At 38.2% G+C, this 24,488-nt stretch overlaps 1 long non-coding RNA gene across 1 annotated transcript; it reads right to left on the reverse strand.

Annotated features, from left to right (window-relative positions):
- Positions 1-335: 335 nt before the first annotated feature.
- On the reverse strand, positions 336-23,942 carry LOC115610475. Its single transcript, XR_003992251.1, has 5 exons — positions 23,860-23,942; positions 20,221-20,311; positions 19,777-19,834; positions 17,590-17,685; positions 336-1,302 (listed from the first exon to the last, which is right to left on the reverse strand). It is a non-coding gene; the product is annotated as an uncharacterized LOC115610475 (long non-coding RNA).
- Between the last annotated feature and the right edge of the window lie 546 nt (positions 23,943-24,488).

Consider the following 24,488-nt stretch of genomic DNA (forward strand, 5'->3'; position numbering starts at 1 on the left):
TGTTTTCAGCTGGTTTTAGATGATGAAAGCCATGTTAGATTCAAAGGAATGCTTTTCATAAATGGTTATCTTGAATCTATTCTACTGTCTGGAATTGTTAAGAATGGTGGATAAAATTGGTACACAGGCTCATAGGAATCAGATGCATTTTTAAAGATACATCCATTAACATATTCTGACATTTCTGTTTCCCAGAGGTTTTCATAACAGGCCCTCGATCCCTTGAATTATTTTCCTCTGTGAACATGAAGAGGATATTTTGTGCTTTTTCGGTAACAAAACTACAGGCACATCTGTACAATCAATCTCCACCTTAAGTTTATTGCATATACAAAATCCAAAGTCTTTAAAGGTGAAATTCTGGGTTTCAGCCTGAAACAAATTCAGGCAGAGTATTATACCTAGTGGGCACTAATCTTGCTGATACATCAAATTTGGAAAGAGAATAAATAACCTTAAAATGATTGTGAAGGAAAAAAAATAGACTTATAATGAGAAGAGTTAAATTTAATTCAGTTTGCCTATATAACAGAGAAAGCAATGTGTTATTGTTCATTTTCATCCATATACCTTGTAGGGAACTGTCACGTTTGTGTTTCGTAGGAATCTTCAACATGTAGTTGTTGCCTATTCCCCAATAGTGCCAGAGCAGAACTAGTAATTTCAATTACCACAGAATCAAACTTCTAAAGAGAAGAAAAGTTATGAAACTTTTTTCAGTGCTTTCTGCTGTGTCAAAATAAAATAACAAAGACAATACTTGACATCTTAAAAACATATTATCATGAAATATTTGACCAGGCATGTGAAGAGTTTGCTGGCTTGCTTTCTGCCTATACATTCCAAAGGTTCACTGTTGTTGGAACTCTAATGCCATTTTGCTACATCCTCATTATAATGGACAAGACAGAGTGAATGACAGACCATAGTAGATCTGGTACTGGGGTTTGTTTAAGAGCCATATCACTTTTAACCAGCTTGGTTATCTCACACAGTCATTCATTCATTCACTTCCTCTCTTTAGCTCTACATCACCCAACCCTCAAAAGTTGTATCAGTTCCTGCTCTGTCACTGCTCCCACTTACCCACCCTGGGCATCACCAGCAGGGTCCTGGAGCATCCCCTGGCATTCACCATGCATCTTGCTGATCTCCAGCATCTGCGTCCACTTCTCAGATCTTTTCTCCAACCTGTCTTTCCAAGACTGATGCTTCTCTGTTTGGGAGTTCGGGAACTTTTCTTTTGGTGCCAGCTCCTCTTTAGAGAGGAAAAGGTTCTCAGTTTTTCCTAATCTGTGCAGCCTATGTGAAGAAGGACAATGAATAATTAGGCTCCTAATTGATTCTACCTCATGACTCTATTAATTGGAGGGATGTGCCACTTCTGTTTACCCCAGGCACTTTCAAAATTTACAACCAGCTGATGACAGCTGTATTTAGCAAAAAGCAGGCTTCAGATTGAGAGTTTAAAAGCTCAATTTTGGACAATCACATACAACCCATTCTCTATTGCCTGTTGACATTCACAGATTAAACTACATTTTTACTGACAATACACATTTATATACAGTTTGATGTCATCTGAAATGAGATTGTCAAACTGTAAAGTCATTTTCTATTACTGTAGGAAAGGAGGGGAAATGCTGTCTGCACAGTTCAGGATGACTTCTAACCTTCATCAAGGACTCTGCTAACATTGCTCCTACAGGAGCAATCATACATGCTTTGATCATGGGAAGTGCAATGCGAGATATATTTTTGAAGATGCTTTTAATCAGATTTTGCTTCCTACTTAATCTTGAATGTATCGATAAGGAAAAATAGCTGGTAGATGGTAGAAGCTGGGAGAAATAGATGGTAGAAGCAGGGAGAAAAAAGTAAATTCAATTATTCAAACTGCAAGGTAACTGGATACAGTTTCTTAACTCTTTACATTAAATATAGAGTAAAAGAAATGCAGTTCAAAATTTTCCTGCATATGTGCATATGTGTATAAAAACTAGTTTGCTACAATCTTTGGCAATTAGCATGTTATAATTTGACTTCCATTTAAATAGTTCGGTATTTTTCAAAATGATTGCTTTATGTGTAAAAATTTGAACTGTTTTCAAACTTTTTTTGTTGTTGTTGTTTATTGGTTTAGCCAATCCCTAGCACCGATTTTTACCTCCTGCTGTATAGCGAAAACCAAAAATATCTCTATCATGTTCCCACAAATCCTCCTATTTTCCTTTATGCTTCTCCTATTCTCATCAAGATTTTTAATCTCTTAATATTTACTTGCTCCTCAGCCCTTCTAATAATCCTTTTTTAGTCTTTACTTTCATCTGTCTTATACTCTTTCAAATCCTCTCACCTAAGCCACACTTTTCTCATTCCTGAAATAACTTTTCTGCTATGTCTGTCTTCTCCTACCTGTCTCCACCCTTAATTTCTGCTTGTTACCACCACCACCCTTTATTACTGTTGTGTGTTGCTGTTACTAAAGGAATTTGCATTTGAGAACATCTTGTAATGATATAAATCAACATCATTTTTTATCTAGCTGATGAATTATTATCATCACTGTCTTTTCTATTACAATAATAAGGAAAAAACCCAACACTCAGGTCAGCGGCTAATTAGAAGAATTTAGACAGGAAAAGGAGGTGAAAAAATCCCAAAAAATAACCTCATCCTATTCTTGTCTCATATGTTTTTTCTCTTTAGGAGACTGAATGTATCCATAAAACATTTAACAGAAAAATCAAAGGAGTTGAGAAAAGCAATATTTCAGCTGTACCTCTTCCCAGCGTGCTTGAGAAAAGAGATTCAAGGTCCATTTACCTAAGTGAAAGCAAAGTCTTGATCTTTGCCACTTGGTGTGCAGTAGTCTGCCTCTTGTGTTCTAGGTGTTCAGGACAGGATTTGGATGATATATGAGTCAGTCTCCAGCGTATTTGAACTACCTATGGCTTACAGTTAGCCAGGGCTGTCCTGTGGTCCATCTCTACTCATGCTGGAGGAGATCCCAAGCAATTTTTGTTAATTTGGAGTCCACCCAATACCTTGGGAATCATGAATGTTACAGTCACAGCTCACAAAGCATGGCATGGAGGGTTTTTCTGTTAATCCCCAGTGGCTTCCTTTAAGTGTCTGACAGACCCCCCTAGTGCTATTAATAGGGATTTTAATACAAATAATTCCTGGAGCACAAATTAAAATGAGTGGAGAGAGAAGAGGAGATCACATGGAAAGGAGGTAGATGTCACAGCTCACAGTTACTAATTCAGGAAGAATGCAAAACATTCAGGTTATTATTGTAAACAAACAGCTTTAAAGAAGTTTTCATCCCTATTCAGTTTATAATTAAGGCAAGGAACAGGATATTCTGAGAGCCCTTCGCACATGGCAAAGAGCTAAGGGGACCTACAGAAGATCTCGTTCCAGTGTCTTTCTTAACTTTATAATGTCTATCAGTAAGAGGGAAAGGTTCAGCACTGCATCTGGGGCTCTACTAAGATCTGCAGTCTGTGTCACTTTTAGAGCAAGAACTTTTTTTCACTCCAACCTGTAATGACAATGCAGTGGCAGCCACCATCAGTTACTGAAGCAGCATTCAGGCCTCTCTGTTGCTTCCACTGATTTTGCCTGTGGAAGGAGGGGCAACAGCTATGGTGAAGTAAATCTGAAATCTACAGCATTGGCAAAGAAGCAACTGGTGTACAGAATATCTTTGCACATTGCCTTGCAGAGTGCTGATACAGGCCAAGGTGACAACTTCTTCACCAGCTTTGCATCTCAAGAGAGAAAAAGGGAAAACCCATGAAGCAACTGCAAAAGGGCAACTTTTTTTGCACTTTTGGCTGCAATTAAGGCAATAAGGACTGGGAGCTTGTCATAGTACTTCCCAACAGCATCAAAATGTCTCCATTATCAAATCTGGATAATCCAAGATGTCCAACTACCCACAGCTGTCTATATTCTAGCATACTGAGAAGTTAAGCGTTTGTTTGAGGCTGATCCAGACTATTATCAGCCTCAGTAATACTGTCTTTTCTATACTGAAAAACAAAGTAGCCATACCTAGTTCTTTCTTTTTCTTTTTTTTTTCCCACATTAAAAATATCAGTATTTAAAAAAAAAAAAAAGGGAAAAAGATAACAGAATTTCAATGTGAGGACAATGATGCAGTGTGGTATTTCAGGACTTGGGGTTATCCACCACCAACGGGGTCAACACTGCCTCCAGCAGGTGTAACTCACAGCAACATACCCTCAGGAACCATACATGCCACGCCAGTTGATTTTAGCAGTTCATTCCTCTGGGATTTTCAGATGATAGAAATAGTTTGTAAATTCCTATTGAGTGGGTTAGTGGTATAAATGTGTCTCCCATTCTTCCATGTTAGAAAATGATGCTATCTCCTAAAACATGACTGCAAGATAGCTTTAGTTTCTTCATTCTTTTTTAGTCAGGTCTGAATTTTGCTTGGGTGGTTAATTTGAGTGTGAATATATATTCATTTTCTGAAGGAGTTTGATCTCATTTCTTTAAACAAACTATTATTCTAAATAATACCTATCAGTAGTTATGTGTTAGCTATTGCTACCAAATCTTGTAGTAATGCTGAATTTCTAAAGCCTCAAAATTAAACTGGAATGAGAAATTTATCTGATTAAATTAAAAGAGCTTGAATAAAGAATGCTATTTAAGCAAAAGACAGCAAAGACAGTTTTTGGCAGGGAAAAGAAGCATTTGTGAAAAGGTCTAGTTAACTGATGTCACAAGGTTATTAATAGACGATTAGTAAATGGATTTAGGACAGTTTTATACTAACATAGCCTAGAAAAAGATGAAAAAAATGCACAGTAGGATCAACCTTAATATTTCGTTTAGCTTACTTGCTGAGTGCATAAAGAGACAAGACAGCTGAAACGTTGATGAAAGGAATTTTTTTCCTATCAAAATGCAACCCGTTTTGTCGTTCTCATCTCTATCTGCTGTGTCATGTTCACAGAGAGAAAACCAAGAACCAAGAGGTTATACTTGATATTGCAGCCATATTTAATTGAGTTTTAAGAACTCCAGAATGCCCTTACCAGCTACCTTACTCCTTCAAAATTGCCTCATCATCACTCTTTTGCTACTTTATCTACAGCATGATTTTCCTTTCTGCCCCTTTGACATTATCCATTCAGAGGCTTTTGCATTATTGCCCTCTGTTGACCTCCCATACCTGAAACTCATGGCACTTTATACGTTCAGTTATTGCAGGGCTGGATCAGGCCTTTGCAGACCTGTGTACAAAATGATCTCTTTTATATTATCTATTCCTCCATCTCCCTCAAATCACTCTTTAAAGAATCTCCCTCTATCCCCCAAGCCTTTCAAATTTAACCTCACTGAAGATTCCCAAATTTCCTCATCACCCTGGGTATGTGCTCTCGGTCAGTTTTTAATGTACCTAAGCTGTTTTGCTCATGGCTGACGTACATTCTAAGTAGGTTCCTTAGAGTAAGCTCTGTGTTCTTTTACTTGTTTGTACAATGCTAAGACACACTCACCACTCAGTGAATAATACAGTACATAATAAAATACTATATATTTCATCACCACAGCTGTAAGCTTCCTCTTTGGGGAAGGGGAGAATATAAAAAGACCATTTGATGTTTGGGAAATTGCTGAATTTACAGCCTGAGGGTGGAAGAAATCCTGTTTTCCCAGGGCAAGTGCTTCGTTTCCTTCTTGTATCTGAATTATACACAGTATTTTTCTACATAATGTGTTTGGACTTACTCTTCAGTCTCATGTAGATGTTGAGGCAACTACCTTTCATACTCTTTCAAACTTATTTCTACTCACATTAAAAAATAATTTGACCCATTAGCTTCAGAGCTGTACTGAAGCCTTACAATTAACCCTGAAACTGGATGAATTAACATTATGTTTTATTATAACCTTACACTCAAACTCCATTTACTCAGCTTCTTTATTTTCCCATCTCTGTTTCTTGAGAAGCCCGAAAACCTCCCATCAAGATTATTAAAGAGAATTTTATGTTAATGAAAAGATTTGTCCTTTACACAACTTCCAACAAAAATGACCCAGCATGTTGCCAGGCTATTCATTCTACTCATTCTAAACTTACATGAGAGATGTAAGATTTTGTCCAGTATTGATAGCATAACAATGTCCCCTTGGAACTGATTTTCTTCAAGTTTTGACTTAAAAAGCACATACATCACCACAGAGATTCCTTGTATGAAGTTTTAGGAACCAGATTATTTCTTTTTTACACAGGCATAACTTAGACATGTTAGTCTGTGGTCAGATTATTTATTCCAAAGTTAAATGATGCTCTTCAGAACTGAAATACAACCTTATAGAATGAAATTCTGCCAGGCTCCTTCAAGAGAAAATGATAGACCAGCACCTGGTGTAAATCAAGGAGAAGAGCGGGTGACTGTTCAGTGCAAGAGTATCAGCTCTGGTCTAAAGATGGAAAGGCACCCCATCTCTGGAGTCCTCAGCACAGGAAAGACATGGACTTGTTGGAGTGGTTCCAAAGCAGGGCCACAGAAACTGACCAGAGGGATGGAGCACCTCTCCTATGAGGAAAGGCTGAGAGAGTTGGTGGTGTTCAGCCTGGAGAAGAGAAGCCTTCAGGCAGAACTTATTGTGGCCTTTCATTGCTTAAACAGGGCTTATAAGAAAAATGGGGACAGACTTTTTAGCAGGACCTGTTGCTAGGACAAGGGGTAATGGTTTTAAGCTAAAATAGGGTAGATTCAGACTAGATGTAAGAAAGACATTTTTTGTGATGAGAGCAGTGAAACGCTGGAACAGGTTGCCCAGATAGGTGGCAGATGCCACATCCCTGGAAACATTCAAGGTCAGGCTGGATGGGGCTCTGAGCAACCTGAGCTAGTTGAAGATGTGCCTGCTCATGGCCGGGGGGTTGGACTAGATGACCTTTCAAGGTCTCGCAACTCAAACTGTGGTTCTATGATTCTACATTTTTCATACTTGTACTTCATCCACTTAGTATCTCTAAGATCAAGCGTAGGCTACGTAAAGAAATCCAAGTCAACGAAACAATTTTATAGTATACCACCTTACTTCTGGCTTCTGAATTACATTCTGTTCATTAATCATGAATACACCCAGATTGATCCAGCACCTGTGAGTCTGGATTGGTGGAATCATTCCAGTCACGTAATTCTCGTTAATTATTCCTCTTTAATCTTCCAATATCTTTTGTAGATGTTTAAGTCTCCTTTTTTATTTCCCTATTTTTTTTTTCTAAGAATGCTAGTTAATTAGCAGAAATAAGTAAATCTATCATGTAGTGCTGTAGAAAGGCTTTGAGCTGATTTTATTAGGCAAACATCCTCTCTTATGTATTTTCTATGGCTAAGGCTGTTGCATACTCATCATACTGGGTTTTTTCTGACTTGTTGAACCTTCTTCCTGTATCATTCTGAGATCCTAAGCTGCTGATTTCTGATCATGGGTTCTCTGATATACAAGAGTGGCCAGGCGTGAAAAAATATGGCTTATAGCTAAAAAGAGTGCTGCAAAGCCAAAGGGTCCACATGAAGAGGGGTTTAGGGGCACAGAATCAGACAGGTGTAATTTAGCTTTCCACAATCCAAAAATCACGGTCCCAAACCCACCTGAACAGGACTAGAGACTTACCAAGAGCTTGTTATTAAAATCAAGTTACAGAGGCTTCGCCTACCTTGAAAATCCCGTAGTTTGCTGATTAGGGCAGTTTTCTGAAAACAGAATATCATGAAAAAGTTTCTTTGGATTTGAAAGTTCCATCTTGAATTCTAGTCCAAAGACATGGGAACTAAAATGCTCCGGATACTCAAATGCTTATATCGTGTACTTGATGTATTTCCAAATTCTTGTCTAAATATAATTATAACAAATAAAACCCTCAGATGTCCCATGCCCATATGAAAATTTCTTGCCCAAAAGAAAAGTAAAACTTTTACAGATTCTATTCTGTTTAATTTTAGATAACATTAACCTGTACATGAAAATCAGCATCTTCACTATGAGCTCAATGACACTTTGATCCTTACAACTGTATTTCTCATCTAAGCTTTCAAATCCAAAATAAAGAACTTCTATGAGACGTCTGTATACCTGTACCTGTAAGGTACCTTAATGCCTCTAAGGGAGGGCAAATTTTGCATATATGTGATTATATTCAAAAAAGATAACCTTATGAGAAATCGAATGCTTAAGGTGTCTTATTTGAAATACCTAGGATTACACAATGACAGAGTACAATGCATGGTAACAGTTTCCTTCTTTAAAGAAATCATTGGTTACACAAATTTTTAATATAGTTTATTAAACTTTGTAAATGCATCTCCTGTTCTCTGGAACTAAATTAATCTAACAGTTCCAAAAATCTGACCAGTGTGTCCTTCGACTGGAGATATTTCTATGCTTACAAGGCTTGCTTTATTTTATCCTGATGCAGAAACAATATCCTGCTTTTGCTATTGTTACATAGGCATTCTTTAGGAATTAATAATAATACAGAAACATATAAAAATTAATTCATCATGAATTAATGTTCACCTCCCTTGTCCAAAAGATGCACCTGTGTGACCACTGGATTCTGCATGTTATCTCGGACTGTTGCAGGCTAGTTCAGTTATTGCAGATACTGCCCTGCTATCTGTCATGAAAAGATTCTGCTCATCTGTCATAAGGAGTCTGTTCTCCTACATGAAAAAATCTGGAATTTGGAGCTGTTAAAAATGAAAATTTATCTAATAGTAGATTGTTACTGAAATGGGAAACCTTAATGGCAACGCCGCTACTTTTATTGTTTGCAAACAGGTGAGAGGCGAATGAAAGGTAGCAGTTTGAAACTTGAAGAACAGAGAAACTAAGTCAGAAGGTGTAGCTTCTATTCTTCATGCTGCTAACAAGACTTACTGTATGGCAGTGAGAGAGGCATTTAGCTTCTCCATTTCCAAATCTGCAAATCAGATTAGTACTCACCTACCTCATTCATTTTTCAGATAGCAAAGTCAACGATACATGTGAATAGTTTAGCAATTTTTAGAGGAAAAGCTTCTTACACAAGTGTATAGTATAATCTCATATGGAGCCATAGACTTGCAGATAATCCTTCTACCAGAGATTTAATTTTGCTAGTTAATTTGATTACAGTAATTTGTACGAAATACCAAGACTAAACTTGCTTCACTGTTTATGTATTTCTGTCTGCAATGGATGATGTTCAGGTGTTCATTCACATCAGTTACTTCAGATGATAGTGCCATATAAGATTTTGTTTGTTCCTCATGGATGTTAGTTGGTTTTCTTCCTTCCTTTCAATCTTTGCTCAGATGCTAAGGTAAAAATCTCTCTGCCCGCTGTGTGCCCCATCAAAATATTTCTTGCTCCACCTCACTTATACAACCCAGAACTAGTAAAAAGGTTTTTTTATAATATACTTAGAGGCCATAGTTTTCTAATATCCTGTTGATAGCCAGTTTGTTCCCTTTGTTGTGGCAAGCATTCCTAATCAAAAGCCTTAACACAGGTAGTAGAGATAGGTACACAACACTCAGCGCAGGCAAAACAATAATGAAATCTGTGGGTCAGAGGGAACAGGAAGATAGGGTAGGCTTATTTCTGCTCCTCTGCATACATAATTTAGAGGTCTGATTAGATCCACAAGTACTATTAATGACCAAATAGCAGATAACATAATCTTCCCTTTACACTTCCACCATTCCCTGTGTCATTTGAATGCTGACCAATAATTTTTTCTTGAAGATATTGTTATTCAAGTTCATTCTTTTCAAGTTTCCTCTTCAATAGGTATGTAGCAATAGGTACCTATAGAAGCTCCAGGGGGCGGGGGGAGGCGAGAGGCGAAACTCCTAAAACTGACGGGGACCCAACACAACGATGGAGAGGGATTATTCAGAATGCGTTAGTGGAAGGAGAATTCCTTCCCGCAGCATTCCTGGTAATTTTGGGTGGAACGACACCGGGGGGGCCGTAGCGACCTAATCATTGGGAGAGCTTTCGTTGGGAAATCATAAAGGAGGCATTACTAATGTCGTTAGCCGTGCAAAATGCTAACGTGGCATGCAAGCGCATTCTAATGGCTTTACCAAAAAATTCTAGTATTGTGGAAATGGTGGAGGCATAACCTAAAAAAAAAGAAAAAAAAAAAAGATCTCAACCAAAAGAACATGATAAGGGTCCTTGTATAAGATAAATCATTGTAGCTGACATGGTTTTAGGGCCTTATGACCTTCATACAAAGTTTATTGTAATCAAAACAGGACTGCAGCTAAGGAGTATCTGAAACTAAGCAGATGTTCAGGAGGTGATGTAGCGAAGTTAACTGATAAGTAGGAGGACAAGGAGAAATCACTCATTTATGTCAGCAGTGTCACTGAACTAATTAAGCTGGTGCGTTTGTCTAACTGGATTTTGTTTGTGTTTTAGGTATTGCAGTTGTGTGGACTGTGTTTGTGGGATCCCCTGTGTGTGTGTGTAAAATTAATAATGGGATATTAGCAGAGCAAAGTAATGTATGCAGATATGTTTTTCACATTAAGAAACCAGCAGGAGTGGCAGAAGGAATGTGGAACTAAGAGAGCTCTGCCAGATCCCTTAATTTTAGATTTGGAAAGGGACAAAAAAGAAAAGAAAAGAAAAGAAAAAGAAAAAGAAAAAGAAAAAGAAAAAGAAAAGAAAAGAAAAGAAAAGAAAAGAAAAGAAAAGAAAAGAAAAGAAAAGAAAAGAAAAGAAAAGAAAAGAAAAGAAAAGAAAAGAAAAGAAAAGAAAAGAAAAGAAAAGAAAAGAAAAGAAAAGAAAAGAAAAGAAAAGAAAAGAAAAGAAAAGAAAAGAAAAGAAAAGAAGCGAAGCAACGGAAACCTAAGTTGGAGAGGTGCTGTTCGGGTTGTGATATTGGAGAAATGTGTTTAAAATTAAGGAAAAAGGAGGAAGATAGGGTAGAAGATTATGTATTACTGAGACCTCCGAGAGGAGCATCCCCTGCCCCGAATCCTTCTGATACTGACAAGGAGGAGAGGGTTGCTGTGGCTGACAACTGAGCAGGAGGATCTGAAAGTGTTACCCCAATTGCTGCACGCATTTGTAGTAAAACAGGACTGGTAACTCAGGCACCTTTGAGACAGGCAATGCGACCAGAGGGTCAGACAAGAATGAAAGTGAATTTCTCAATGGGAAATTTAGATGCTTGGAAGTTAGCTGTGAAAGACTATCGAGATGATCTAATAGGAGTGGCAAAAAGGTTTGAGTTGATTGTTAAAAGCCAAGATCCTGACTGGGGTGATATAGACGTAATGCCGGATGCTTTAACTGAAAAACAAAACCAGCTGGTGTTAAAAACTGCCTGCGCTCATGTGAGTGCTCAGATTACTGCAGGAGCATTAGCAGGCAGAATGGAAGACCATATTCCCACCACAGCACCAGACTGGGATTATGATGAGCCTGAGGATTACGCCGCTCTGAAAAGATATCAAAATTGGATAAAATTTTGATTGGAAAATGCAATTCCTAAAACAGTAAAGGATTCAATCCTCGTGGTACTGGACCTTTAGAAATTTGGCAAATGGATGTTACGCACGTCCCAGAATTCGGTAAACAAAAATATGTGCATGTCTGCTTGGATTGTTTTTCTCTTGCAGTTTGGGCTACAGCTCAGACTGGTGAATCTAGCAAACATGTGCAGCGTCACAAGTGTTTGGCTATAGCGGCCCTTGGCGTGCCACGAGAAATCAAAACTGACAACGGCCTTGGCTATGTAGCTCATTCCACGGAAGCATTTTTCCAGCTCTGGGGCATTACTCACGTGACGGGTACGCCCCATTCACCTACCGGTCAGGCTATGGTCGAACGTATGAATCAGTCATTGAAGCGTTTGCTTCAAAAACAAAAAGGGGGAGAAAGTGCTATATCACCAACAGATAGATTAAACAAAGTCCTATATGTGTTAAATTTCTTATGATTGCTGCAAGATAGCTTGGTGCCACCAATGACAAAACACGGGGCTGGACTACAAGGAGGGTTGGAAGAAGTAAAGAGCAGACAATGCAAGGTAATGATTAAAAACGGGATAAGAGGGGTCTGAGAAGGACCAGTTAAGTTAATCACATGGGGAAGAGGATATGTAAGTGTTGTTACAGATACAGGAACCAGATGGATACCAGCCAAGTGGGTAAAGCCATGGCAAGAAAAGTTGCATGACCCACCCGAAAACACCCCAGCACCTAAGGACTCTGTGCCATAACTGTGGAACTCAGGAGCCTTGGAGTTTGTGTATTTGCGAGTATTGTGGGATCAGATGGTATTGTCGAAGTTCTAGGGCACGCGCGGGGTGTAGAAAGTGTTTTGAAAGAAAGTTGGAAGATTGTCATGATGCGATATGTGTGCTATTGATAAGCGGACATGAGACAATACACAGCTCACGTCTCGACGGTCTAAGGGCAGAATGGGTAAGACACCTCTTTTTAGAAGCTAAGAAAGAGCACATCTGTAGAAGCGAGTGCGGGCGGGATAATTTAGTGCTGCGCATTTGGGAAGTTTTGGAGGAAGAGTGGGAAGGCATAAAACGAAAGCGTAGGAAACGATATGCATGGAAAAGGGGAGGAAAAAACTGAGGGATATGAAGGGCAAGCTTGTGCTGCTTGGGATAATTGTACAAGGACTTGCTCACCTTGCTGTCAAAATTGACCCACGGCAGAACATATGGGTCACTATAGCCAATGAAACAGGTCAGGACTCCCTCTGTTTGTCTCTAGCAACCCCAGGAGACCCATTTAGAACTTGTTTAATCGGGGTAGAAGGTTATCAGTCACAATGGTTCAAGGGATATGTGTCAAGTGACACATTGTTTAAGTTAGAGGTCAATATTACTTGTCAACAAGGATACAACTGAGGCCCGATTGTAATGATCAGGTACAATTTTGGGATGTGCCGTCTCGAGTTATCGCCTCCTTGTTTGCACCTGGAGTAGCTGCAGCAAAAGCATTAGGAGATGTGACTGAGTTAGGGTGTTGGGCCGCAAAGCAGATAAATTTAACGTCAGAAGTACTTACGCAAATGCTTAATGATGTAGACAGCATAAGACGCTGTTTTGCAAAACAGAGCTGCAACTGATTTTTGCTTTTAGCACAGGTTCACGGGTGTGAGGATTTTGAAAGGATGTGTTGTATGAATTTGTCTGACCATTCGGAGTCAATTCATAAAAGTCTCAAGGAAATAAAAGACAACACGAACAAACGAACGGTGGTCAATTTAGGTTCAGATAAGTGGTTAAGGGGTTGGGGCATAATGGGATAGCTTTTAGATCTTTGTAAACAAGGCATTGTAATTTTAAGAATAATTGTGATTGTATTGTTAGTCGTTCCCTGTATCTTAAAGGGAGTGTCTAACATGATTACTAATTCCTTGAAGAAAGTTTGGCTGGTTCAAAAAGAAAAAGGGGGAATTGTGGGGTCGTATTTAGAGGACAATGGACATACGATGAACCAGCCATATGAGGGCCTCTTCTAAGCACGCAGCCACATACCAAGAAGAAGATAAGAGGAAGTGAACCAGCCATCAGAGAGCTGCTTCAAAACATGTGGCTGCATACCAAGAAGAAGATAAGAGGAAGAAAACATCTGCAGTTGGATACATGGGAAGAACACCAGGAACTAGATGAACCAATAAGGACACTTACTGAGCCGTGTGATTGCCTCGTGCAAAAGGGCTTTTACCAATCAAAAGGCGCATGACCGCATGTAGGGATAGAAAACTTTGTATATAAAGGGATAGCCAAGAGCAATAAAACGGCTTCTGCTTGATTCACATTGAATTGTGTAGAGTCCGTTGTCATCTTTCCTCAGACATCAATTTGATAGATGGACCACTCAGTGGATAAAGAACTGGCTCGATGGCTGCACACAAAGAATTGTGGCAAATGGCTCAATGTCCACTTGGAAAACAGTAATGAGTGGTGTCCCTCAGGGATCGGAGTTGGGACTGGTCCTGTTCAACATCTTTGTCAGCGACATGGAGAGTGGGATTGAGTGTGCCCTCAGCAAGTTTGCCAACAACACCAAGCTGCGTGGTTCAGCTGATACGCTGGAGGGAAGGGATGCCATCCAGAGGGACCTTGACATGCTTGAGAGGTGGGCTGATGCCAACCTTATGAAGTTTAACCAAGCCAAGTGCAAGCTCCTACACCTGGGTGAGGGCAATCCCAGGCACAGCTACAGGTTGGGTGGAGAAGAGATTCAGAGCAGCCCTGCAGAAAAGGACTCAGGGGTGTTGGTTGATGAGAAGCTTGACATGAGCTGGCAGTGTGCGCTTGCAGCCCAGAAAGCCAACTGTATCCTGGGCTGCATCAAAAGAAGTGTGACCAGCAGGTCAAAGGAGGTGATCCTGCCCCTCTACTCTGCTCTCATGAGACCTCACTTGGAGTACTGTGTACAGTTTTGGTGTCCTCAACATGAAAAGGACATGGAGCTGTTGGAGCAAGTCCAAAGGAGCCACGAGGATGATAAGGGGGCTAGAGCACATCCCATATGAAGACAGGCTGAGAAAGTTGGGGCTGTTCAGCCTGGAAGAGAAGGCTGTGTGGAGACCTCATAGCAGCCTTCCAGTATCTAAGGGGGCTTATAAGGATGCTGGGGAGGGACTCTTCCTTAGGGACTGTAGTGGTAGGACAAGGGGTAATGGCTTCAAACTTCAACAGGGGAAGTTCAGGTTAGATATAAGGAAGAAGTTCTTTACTGTGAGGGTGGTGAGGCACTGGAATGGGTTGCCTAAGGAAGTTGTGAATGCTCCATCCCTGGCAGTGTTCAAGGCCAGGTTGGACAGAGCCTTGGGTGACTTGGCTTAGTGCAATGTGTCCCTGTTCATGTCAGGGGGGGTTGGAACTAGATGATCTTAAGGTCCTTTCCAACCCTTACTATTCTATGATTCTACGATTTAATTTACTGCTGTTATGGTTCCAGGGTTATTCCTTCATTAAGTATAGCATTAAGACACATTACCTGTACTGCTATAGTGACATAATTCTGTGGATTAATGTCATAGTATAGGAAAAAGGAAACTATCCCTTCATAAAGTTTCAGAAAGTGAGAGGTTGTTGAAGACTTCATACTACAAGTAAAAATCTGTACCTGCATGACAAACCCCAGATCGTGGCAGGCACTATAATGAGAGGTTTTGAAACTTTCTAATTGCAAGTTCTAGGGAAGTGACAAAAGTCAAACATTTAACTACAGCATGTTAATTAACCCATTTTCCCAAAAACATATTCAGAAAGACATTCACCCAGTTACCATAGTTTAACTTAATAACAAAAAGTTAATTCATACTTGTAAACAGTATTGCTATTTGTTTGTTTCATTATGAATTGCATTCTGTAAATTAAATGATATGTTTACGTATTTGTATGCTGTATTTGTATTCTCCATATTAATTTATTTGTTTATTAATATTTTGCTACTTAATTATATAAGTAAATCAATTGGAAATAAACACCCAGTTATTTAATCCGATTGAGTACTGAACTTCCAGAAAAGTCTGTAGGAAAGTTTGGACATGTATCAATGGTACAACGAGAGGCTAGGAAAACTATTTCTCCTTAATTTATTGTATTTAGTTTGGGTGTCTGTAAAAATCTGAAGGTTTAAACTAAATAAAACTTCTTTCTTTCAGATCTAGATGGCTTTAGCTAATAGAAGGTCCCCATTCTGTTACCCTGTTTTAGTGGCAAGGTAAGGCAAAACAAGGGAGAGCTTAAAAAATATTCTTGCTAAAAAGAAAACCAACCCGATTTGTACCCATGAAATGTGCCATTTTTCACATGGCATATTTCTCTTGGATACTGGGAAAAAAAGCAAGAAAATTAATTCAATAGATTAAAAGAAAAAAAAGGTTGAAAGAGAAGAAGGAGATTATTTCTCCTTTGTGCAATAACCCATTGCTAGTACACACATCTACAGTAGGAATAATTTGTTTCAGAAGACATGAATGCGTATTTTTAGCTTCTCAAAAAAATGGTAAGTTTGTAATTCAAGGGTGGGATCTCCTTCAACTCCCCTCGCCTCTTTTCCATCCTGTTGATGTCATTGTTCTATTTTATATAAAATGTTTACATAGTCATTAAAATAGAAAAGTATTTTCTTTGTCCTACTAGATCAAGTGTTCATTTGGAAGATTAAACACATGGATTACCATCTGCCACTCAACCAGGCAGACTCAGAAAAGATTGGCAGTTGAGGTACTGTCTGGGTAGGTGGAAGGCTTGTGTATATATGTACCTACTGTCTGGGAAGGAAAATAAATGTGTTTCTCTGCAGAGCAACTTGACTGAGGTATGGGATGAAAGGGGAGTGTCTTTCTCCTGCTGATTTTAAAATTTTCCCTCTTGACTCCATTCTGAAAGGTGGATAATTTCACTAGCACTCTTTCGCAGTCTCGAAAATCTAAGATTTTTTTTTTGAGTGCTTATGTAGACTCAATTCATCGAATCATAGAATCATAGAATAGTTTGGGTTGGAAAGGACCTTCAAAGTTCATCTGGTTCAAGCCCACTGCAATATATATAGTTATATATATACTTGTCTGTATATGTTTTTTATATGTATAGTTGCTGATGTATGTCATGTTCCCACTGAAAGACAATCTGTTGCATGAATATATTAATTTAAATTACAAAAGCTCACCAAGAAAGAACTGGGCAGGATGAATAAGGAAAATCCACCTCTTCACAGACACTGAGAGCTGTAAGAAAACAGTGTCAGCTGAGAGAAAAAGTGCAAACATATAAGAATTGACTTGGTCTGTGATGCTTTTGGTTGCAGATTTTCCATGACTCACCAAATACTGCTGCATAAAAATGCAATTGGCCATGTTGTGGATAAAGGTAAGTGATATACAAGATACAGTACCCCAAGGCCTGATTGTTGGTGTATTTACTGAAATATTCTGCAGCATGAGAAACAAATCTGAACTGTGATGTTGCAAGCTCAAAGAAACCACAACAGCAAAACTTGGTGATATAACTTGAGCACATGTTATAAAAGCCTGCCAGAGACACTGGGTGCCAGTATGGACCAAACATTATGCCACTGCTCTCTGCACTCATGAGGGGAAAACTAGTGCAAATATGTTTACTAGAGTATGGAACTCCACCATGGCCTGATGAAACACAAAAGGCTAAGTATCTACAGTTTGGGATAAAGGGAATGAGAGGTGCTTTTAGGAAATTGAAAGGAAGGTAGAACTAGGCCATAACCATAGCACTTTGCAGCACAAACAAGTTTCTATCTTTGAGGGGTGTGTGATCACAGAAGAGCTAATATAGCCACCTCTAAAATTACCTGACATGGATCCTGCCAAAGAAAGCAGTATTTGAGAGAAGGGAATATGGAAAGAAAACTGTGCAGAACTGTGGTTGTCCCTGACTGCTACCACAGTTCATCAAACTTTCCGGGCAGCTGTGAGAGAAGGTATCCTTGATATGGTTCTCATTTATGCCAGTGAACAAAAAAAGTGGCCTGCAAATGCACAACCAGAGGAATGCAGAGTTACCTTTTTTTCAGCCTCAGCCCTGCCAGGCATCTAGTAGGACTGGCCAGATACACAGGCGAGGAAGGGTTCAGCGCAGAAGGCTCCCTGCCACATGGCCTAAAGAGGAAAAGAAAATACAGGTAGTAAATCTACACCAAGGAAATATTGGCACTTGAAACCAAGAAAAACATTTTTAGGAGATAGTAGGTTAAAAGTTCATGTAGTAAAACCAGTGTAAATAAATTATCCCCTGTACAGTTAAAAGTTGTCAGGGGCTAGTTGCAGAGCTTTATTATTAGCCTTAGATATTAAGTATTTTCTTTCCAAAGATATCAGTCTGGATAAACACAATAATATCTGAATTCCAGTTGAGAGGCGATTCTTTTAGAAATAGATAGATGGAGGGGTGACAGAGGTGTCTTATACCCTCATAAGCTCATATTTAGTGCTAACATTGTACTGAGAGAGCACAGCTGGTAAAAGTATTCCAGCTCTTGATTCACAGTTGTTGAAACAGGAATAGGAGATAGATATCAGTATTTGAACTAAAAGCATCTCCAAACAAATTCAATTCTATTTGATTATTTTTTTCCTTCAGAGTTTTATAACTATTAATATCACATTGGTAAACACAACTAAGTTTCACAAATGACTAATAACACGAAGGGATGGAATAGCATTAAGTGAAATGGTGTTCAATGACAAATTTATTATTATTCTGGGACTTATCTTACCAATTGTTATTAATATTTCACCATTGCTATTTAGCAATGAAAGAGCAGAAAATGGGTTAGAGCTCCTGCCCAAAAGAAAGTTAAGGTGATTTTAAAAAACTGTCAGAAAACAGAAAATAAGAAAATCCAGTATTAATTCCCACAGAAGAACTGCCAAAGGCATATTTCAAATTCTCAAACAAATGTAGAAAACACACTGGAAAATACACATTTTCAATTTTGGTAATATGAAAATCCCACAGAAATAGATTGATTATTTTACTATGAAACAATATCTTCAGGCTTCCTTCTTATCTACTCTTCTGCAGGAGCTACTACAGTATCCAACGAGAAGAGAAACACTGTGATTTTCTAACTTCATCAACTTTAATGTTTTCTGTTATTATTATGTCTATTAAATCTTTCTGTCAATGCTCAAAGCTTTGTGTGGCTTTCACACTCTTGTTCACAAAGCACCAAGTGAAAGCATTGTGCTGTTCAAAACCTTTTAGATCTACTCATTGGCTTCAACACTGAGCTTCAGTATTCCGAGGAGATGTCCTGCTAGACAACTATATCTCTAATACCACATCGCACTTTGTTATAGTTCTTGACACTTTCTGCTCCGGAGAGGATGCAGATGGGATTAATGGAGTCACTGAAAGTGAAGGCTGACAGATGCTGCCGGGAGTTATGGAAGAAAAACCATGTATATTGTCTGTATTAAGCGATCAGCAGCTTTTTTGCACAAGAACCTCTGCCAAGCTAAAATGTAGGTAACTCTCAGGAAAAAAAAAAATCTAAAATTTTAAATATTGTTGCTATTGTTAGCTGCAAAGTGCTGTAAGACTATAATGGTATCCCTTCAATTTTGTCTATAAGAAAATGGATTGTTTATGAGTACTGAGAAAACAACAGAAAAATAGCAAAAATCCTGGTGCTTAGCCGCAGAGGAATGCCAGTAGAGTTAAGGAGGAAAGGTAACTCGTGCTTGTTACCCATTAAAACTTTTAATGCAGCGAGGATATTAAGGAAGCTCTATCATGTGAAACTACTTTCTGCATCACACAGTCTTATGGAGAACCACTGTGACAATGTGGCTTTTGAGCATCATGGATCATCTCTCTCTGGGTGCTTGCAGCTGAAGGCTCTGTGAGCATCTCAGGAGTTCAGAGGATGCAGTCTCCAAGGCTGTGTGGGTTTAGTGACTGTTCCCTACCTATTGCTAGAAAATACTCAAAGACTTCGTCAGGCATTAGCCTTGGATATCATGCAACAGTATCATGTCAAATGCACTTCCTTACACTTCTCAGCATTTCCTGTTAGTTACCAGCAAATTCTCCTGTTAAATGTGATTACACAATTTTCTTTCATCCATTTGTAGTAGCACAGAATTAGAAGTTCTCTTCTTGGATTTTCCTTTTCTTTCTGATCTGTATTTCAAAATGTCTATTGCCCAGACTTAAGCCAGCAATGAATGGTGCATGCTACTTACTGCATAAGACTGTCAAAACCTGGCTCCATGTACAAGCAGTCACAAGAAGCAGTCATTTCTGAAGAACAATGCAAAGAGCTTTAGTAAGGAGCTTACTTCTCTGTCCACCAATTGTTTAGGGGTCTGATGGCCCCATACAGTAGGCACCCACCCCTGCTACTCCTAGTAAGGTCTGAACTTATTTCTGATGCTGTAGCAGCATTTCAGGCTCCCTATATCAAATTGCAAAAAGAGGGAAGGAGATTATAAAAAATAAAATTCTATACCGTCTGAGGCCTAGATCAACATAACAGAGAGGACAGGCTTCCAAGTTTAAAAGGAGATGGGTCATTCTTTGGAGGTGACCACATTGTCTGAACTCATTACTTCACAAGGCATACATTGAAGAGGTACTTCCTGGAGACCCCAGTGTAGATAGCTATGTCACAAGAACACAATCCTTACCTTTTTTCTGAATTTTAAATGTGAAAGCACCATTTCCTCCTTAGCAGATCATGTTTCCAAGAAACACATACCAGTTTGTCATGTTTCTCATCTGCACCATCAAAAAAGTATTTCAGACAAACATAGAATATATTACTGTAAATGTTGTAGTAATACAAAGATGCTACCAAGAGTTGTATCATTAAACTGCATCATATTGGTGAAAATTTAAAAGCTATAAATAGAAATGAAGGAAAGATATATACACTTACTTCCATCTAAAGAAACCCCAACAGCTAATTTTGACAGTGGTCTCAGGCAAAACAAAAAAGCAGTAGGGAAAGCTTTGAGCTACATACTTGATAGTCTGAAGACTGAAAGTATGCTATTTCAAATCTTGTGTTGCATCATTAGTGAGAAACACTAGTTTCCCCCATATGATTGGTTCTTTGAGTCAGAAACAGATAAGCCATTTCCATTATATACAATGTGTTAGGCATCTATTGGTGAATATTGGCGCTAAAAGTGCATTCAAATAGTTCTGTAGCAAAGTTTTTCTCTCTCTAGTGCCTATAGATGTATATAGTGATGTTTATCATATTTCCTCTGGAACTGCAGTAAAAATGGCTGAGAATATAAAACTTTTAGTGTGTGTCATAATATTATTTATTATTTTGCCTTACTTTGATGCTATCTGGATGTTTTATATTCAGAAAATTTGAACATCAAGTAGTCTTCTCAGCTGACTCAACCTTGGAGTACATCTAGGAAGACATATTATCAATGTTATCCATAGGAAGCAGAATGTCTTCTAGCAATGGTCTATGATATCCAGATAATTTGTATTTAGGGGCGTGGCTTAGTGGTAGACTTAATAGTGTTAGGTTTACAGATGGACTCAATGATCTTAAAGGTCTTTTCCAACCTAAATGATTATATGAATTTATGATTCCATGACTCTATGAATTGTGGTTATCTACAAACAAAATATGATTAAACAAAGAGGACAACTAAAAAAATGGAGAAAACCAAGATCTTATTCTCTGTTTCCTTTCTTTTTCTCTGCTCTTCCTTATAACTTTCTTCTAACTTTCCTTGTCTTTTCCCTATTTTTCTTTGATATCCTTTACTTTCACCTTGAAGTTTTTAATTTTTTAAATTAAGTTATTTTTTTGCTGCGTAATGGAAGTAGTATATATTTTGTCAGAATCATTATATATAATTAATATAATTAAATGTAGTGACATGTCATATATATTGTTGAACTAAACAACAATTAATAACTGGAGGAAAGCTTTGAAAACCATCTCATATGAAAAGTTTCTAGGATTATTTCTTTTAAGGGGTTTTCATGAACCATCAGTTACTTTTAGTGCAAGGTTGTAGAGTTAATGGTACAATTAAGTCATTAAGCTATGTGGTAGAATGTGAAATGTCTCTCTCAAATTTTATTATAGAGAACATACATAACAGGCTGTATTGGCAGTCCTGCTGATTTTACTTTGTTCTTTAATTCAGCATTAGTAACAAAAATATCTCTCTGCTTTGTTCATCCCATGTATGTACTGTTGCCTCAAAATTACTTAGAGTTGCTTTTTAAAGCACAGCTTCTCAGTTCTTTGAAAGCCTTTTTTTTTGTTTAATTCATTTTGCTAGTGCAGACATAAATGAAAACTGAGCATATTTTGGCTTTTTAGCTGACATTTTGGTCCAATAAGTAGACATCCTCAGCAACATCAAAGAATACACAGTGTCAAATTCAGAGATGCAAATATTATGCTGTGGCATGGATTTTCTTGTACTCTGAGTTGCTTGTATGGTACTGTAATGTAATGTTACTGAATCGTATGGACTCCCTTAACCCTGCCTTCCCTCAATATGCGTCTGACACTGTCGTGTTATACTCTATATACTAAATCACAAGGAGGCAAAAGTTAAATTAAATAGGGCATGTATACAGTTTATGACTAAAAAGAAGTTGATGAAAGAGAAGGAGTTAAAAGCTATCAAATCAGATCAAGAGAACATTGACAATAGAGGAAACAGGACCAATACAGACTGTTTTGACTTAAAAAACTGATAGGCAATGCCATACATAGAAACGTGAGGAAATGAGACTTCAAAACTCTAGGGAAAACACCTGAAGAATTGATAGGAACAATCTCAAAACGTTGCTAGCCAGCTGTCACAACAGCACTTTAAAGAGAGATGAAATGCAAGGAAAACCAGAAGTACCCCTACAGGGGATAAAACACGGATGCTAGAAACCTCCCATCTCTGCTGTTGAATAAAAAGTGGGCACATACCCACTTCTATGCACTGCAAGATCACATTTTATCTAGGATTTTATGTAGGGTAAAATATGAGCTTGGCATGCATAGAAGTGCTCTGAGTAACTCTTGACTTATGGCCAAAGACAAAGTGTGACCAAAAGTATGCCCAAAGATCATAGTCTGCCAAAACACCCTACAGCTACTGCTATTTGCGACATCTACATGCAGGTCAGAAAGAGACTGGTGGCAGGCTGTCTAGGACAGAAGGCAATTAACCTGATTTTCATATCAATTTATATGGCCAGAATGAAGCAAAGCCAATGGATGAAAAATTGTCCCCTCGATATTTCTGTTTGCATCATTTTATAATTCACTAAAGCAAGGTAAAACATTTCCCTTTCTACTCAGCAACACAGTTGTGTAAATTGTGGGTGTGGTAGAGTGAGCTTCTCAAGTTATTTTGACTTTGTCAGGGAATTGTCTCAGACTGTTAACAACTTGCCCTTCCTTAGACATAAGAAGGACAAGTACCTTTCCTTGGTTGAGCATTGTCTGTCTTTCTTTTAATTGCTTGCTATGGGCATTATTTCTTGAACAGCCTTTAATATCTGTTGGATGGGATTTCAAGGAGAACAAAGATGTCCAGCATACCCTTAAGGTATAAATGAAACCTATTAGAACCAAAGAAACAGGTCACTGTAAGTTTCTTCAGTATGAGTCAAATTCCCTGCTGGAGTAAATGGGCATCTGTTCTATTCATAGGTTGGATTAAAGGACCTTTATATGAAGGAAACTTTAGTTTTTGTAATTTTTTACTGCATAAAAAGTATCGTCGATTCACAAAAAAAAAAAAATAAACCTAAGAAGAAAATCCAGCTCTTCTTCAAATGAAAATGTGTCTAATTACATTTGCAACTTGATTTCATTGTCTTAAGTGTAAGATGAATGAGTAAATTACTATGGCTGGCTTAAACAATATCTACATACTTCTACATTTTAGGGAATCAAATAATGTTGCTGACCAAAAGTCTATTGGCACATCAGGGATCTAAGCAGTCAGACAGAGATTTTGTGGGTCATTTGGAAGATCTGAGCTGCCTAAGTTGCATTGGAGTTACAGTTTAGCTGATTAAATGCTGATTTGGCTCTAGGCTCTGACTCCTAATGTCAGAGTGGCAAGCCGATTTCCTGCCTGCTCTGCATCACCATGGCTCCATTAAAATTGATGTATGAAGTTAGTACATTTTAACTTAGTACCGATCTAGGCCAACATTTTTATAAGAACTGGTTTGAGTGAAAAACATCCTAATTAATTATACTCAGATATAAGCTGTTTTTACATTGTTAACGCAACACTGCTTCCATTCCATATTTCAAAATATATTACCTCTTTTTCTTCTTTAGAGGAGTCCATTTTTCACAAACAGCTAATACAACTTCTTTTCACCATTAGGGAGTAATCCATCAGCACCTGTGTCGAGCTAGAAAGTGGGCTAAACACAAGTAGAAATCTTTTGAGTTACTGGAGTTTTCATACTGTGTATCATGTAAATGTATTTAGAACCACAGACTGCCCTCAATTTGTGGGCAGTTTCCCATCAACTTCCCTGGGAGACTCACATGTAAATCAGTCTCTGGTATTACTACCACAAGCATTTAACTGCATAACATGGCTGTACAAAAAAGGGTTTTTAGTTCCCAAACTTTGAGTTGAAATACCATGAAGGTAGTAATTCTTTTTTTAATTTTATAAAAGTCACCTTTTTATTTCATCTGTGTCCATCCTCTCCTAAAACACTGAGCAAACTACAAAGGAACATGCACTGAATAGAAACAAATGTATTGCAGTATGCTAAACTGCAAGAGAAAGACAAATAAACACAAATGAAAACTCTGCCTGAAATTAATTTTACAGATCTGTAAATTTAATATACATACAAAATATTTGATCTAGAGTATTGGTAATTTGTTTGTTTGTTTGTTTGGGGAATTTTTGAATGCAATCCAGTATTGGAT

The sequence above is a fragment of the Strigops habroptila genome, chromosome 7 (genome assembly GCF_004027225.2).
Source record: "Strigops habroptila isolate Jane chromosome 7, bStrHab1.2.pri, whole genome shotgun sequence".
Taxonomy (NCBI): Eukaryota; Metazoa; Chordata; class Aves; order Psittaciformes; family Psittacidae; genus Strigops; species Strigops habroptila.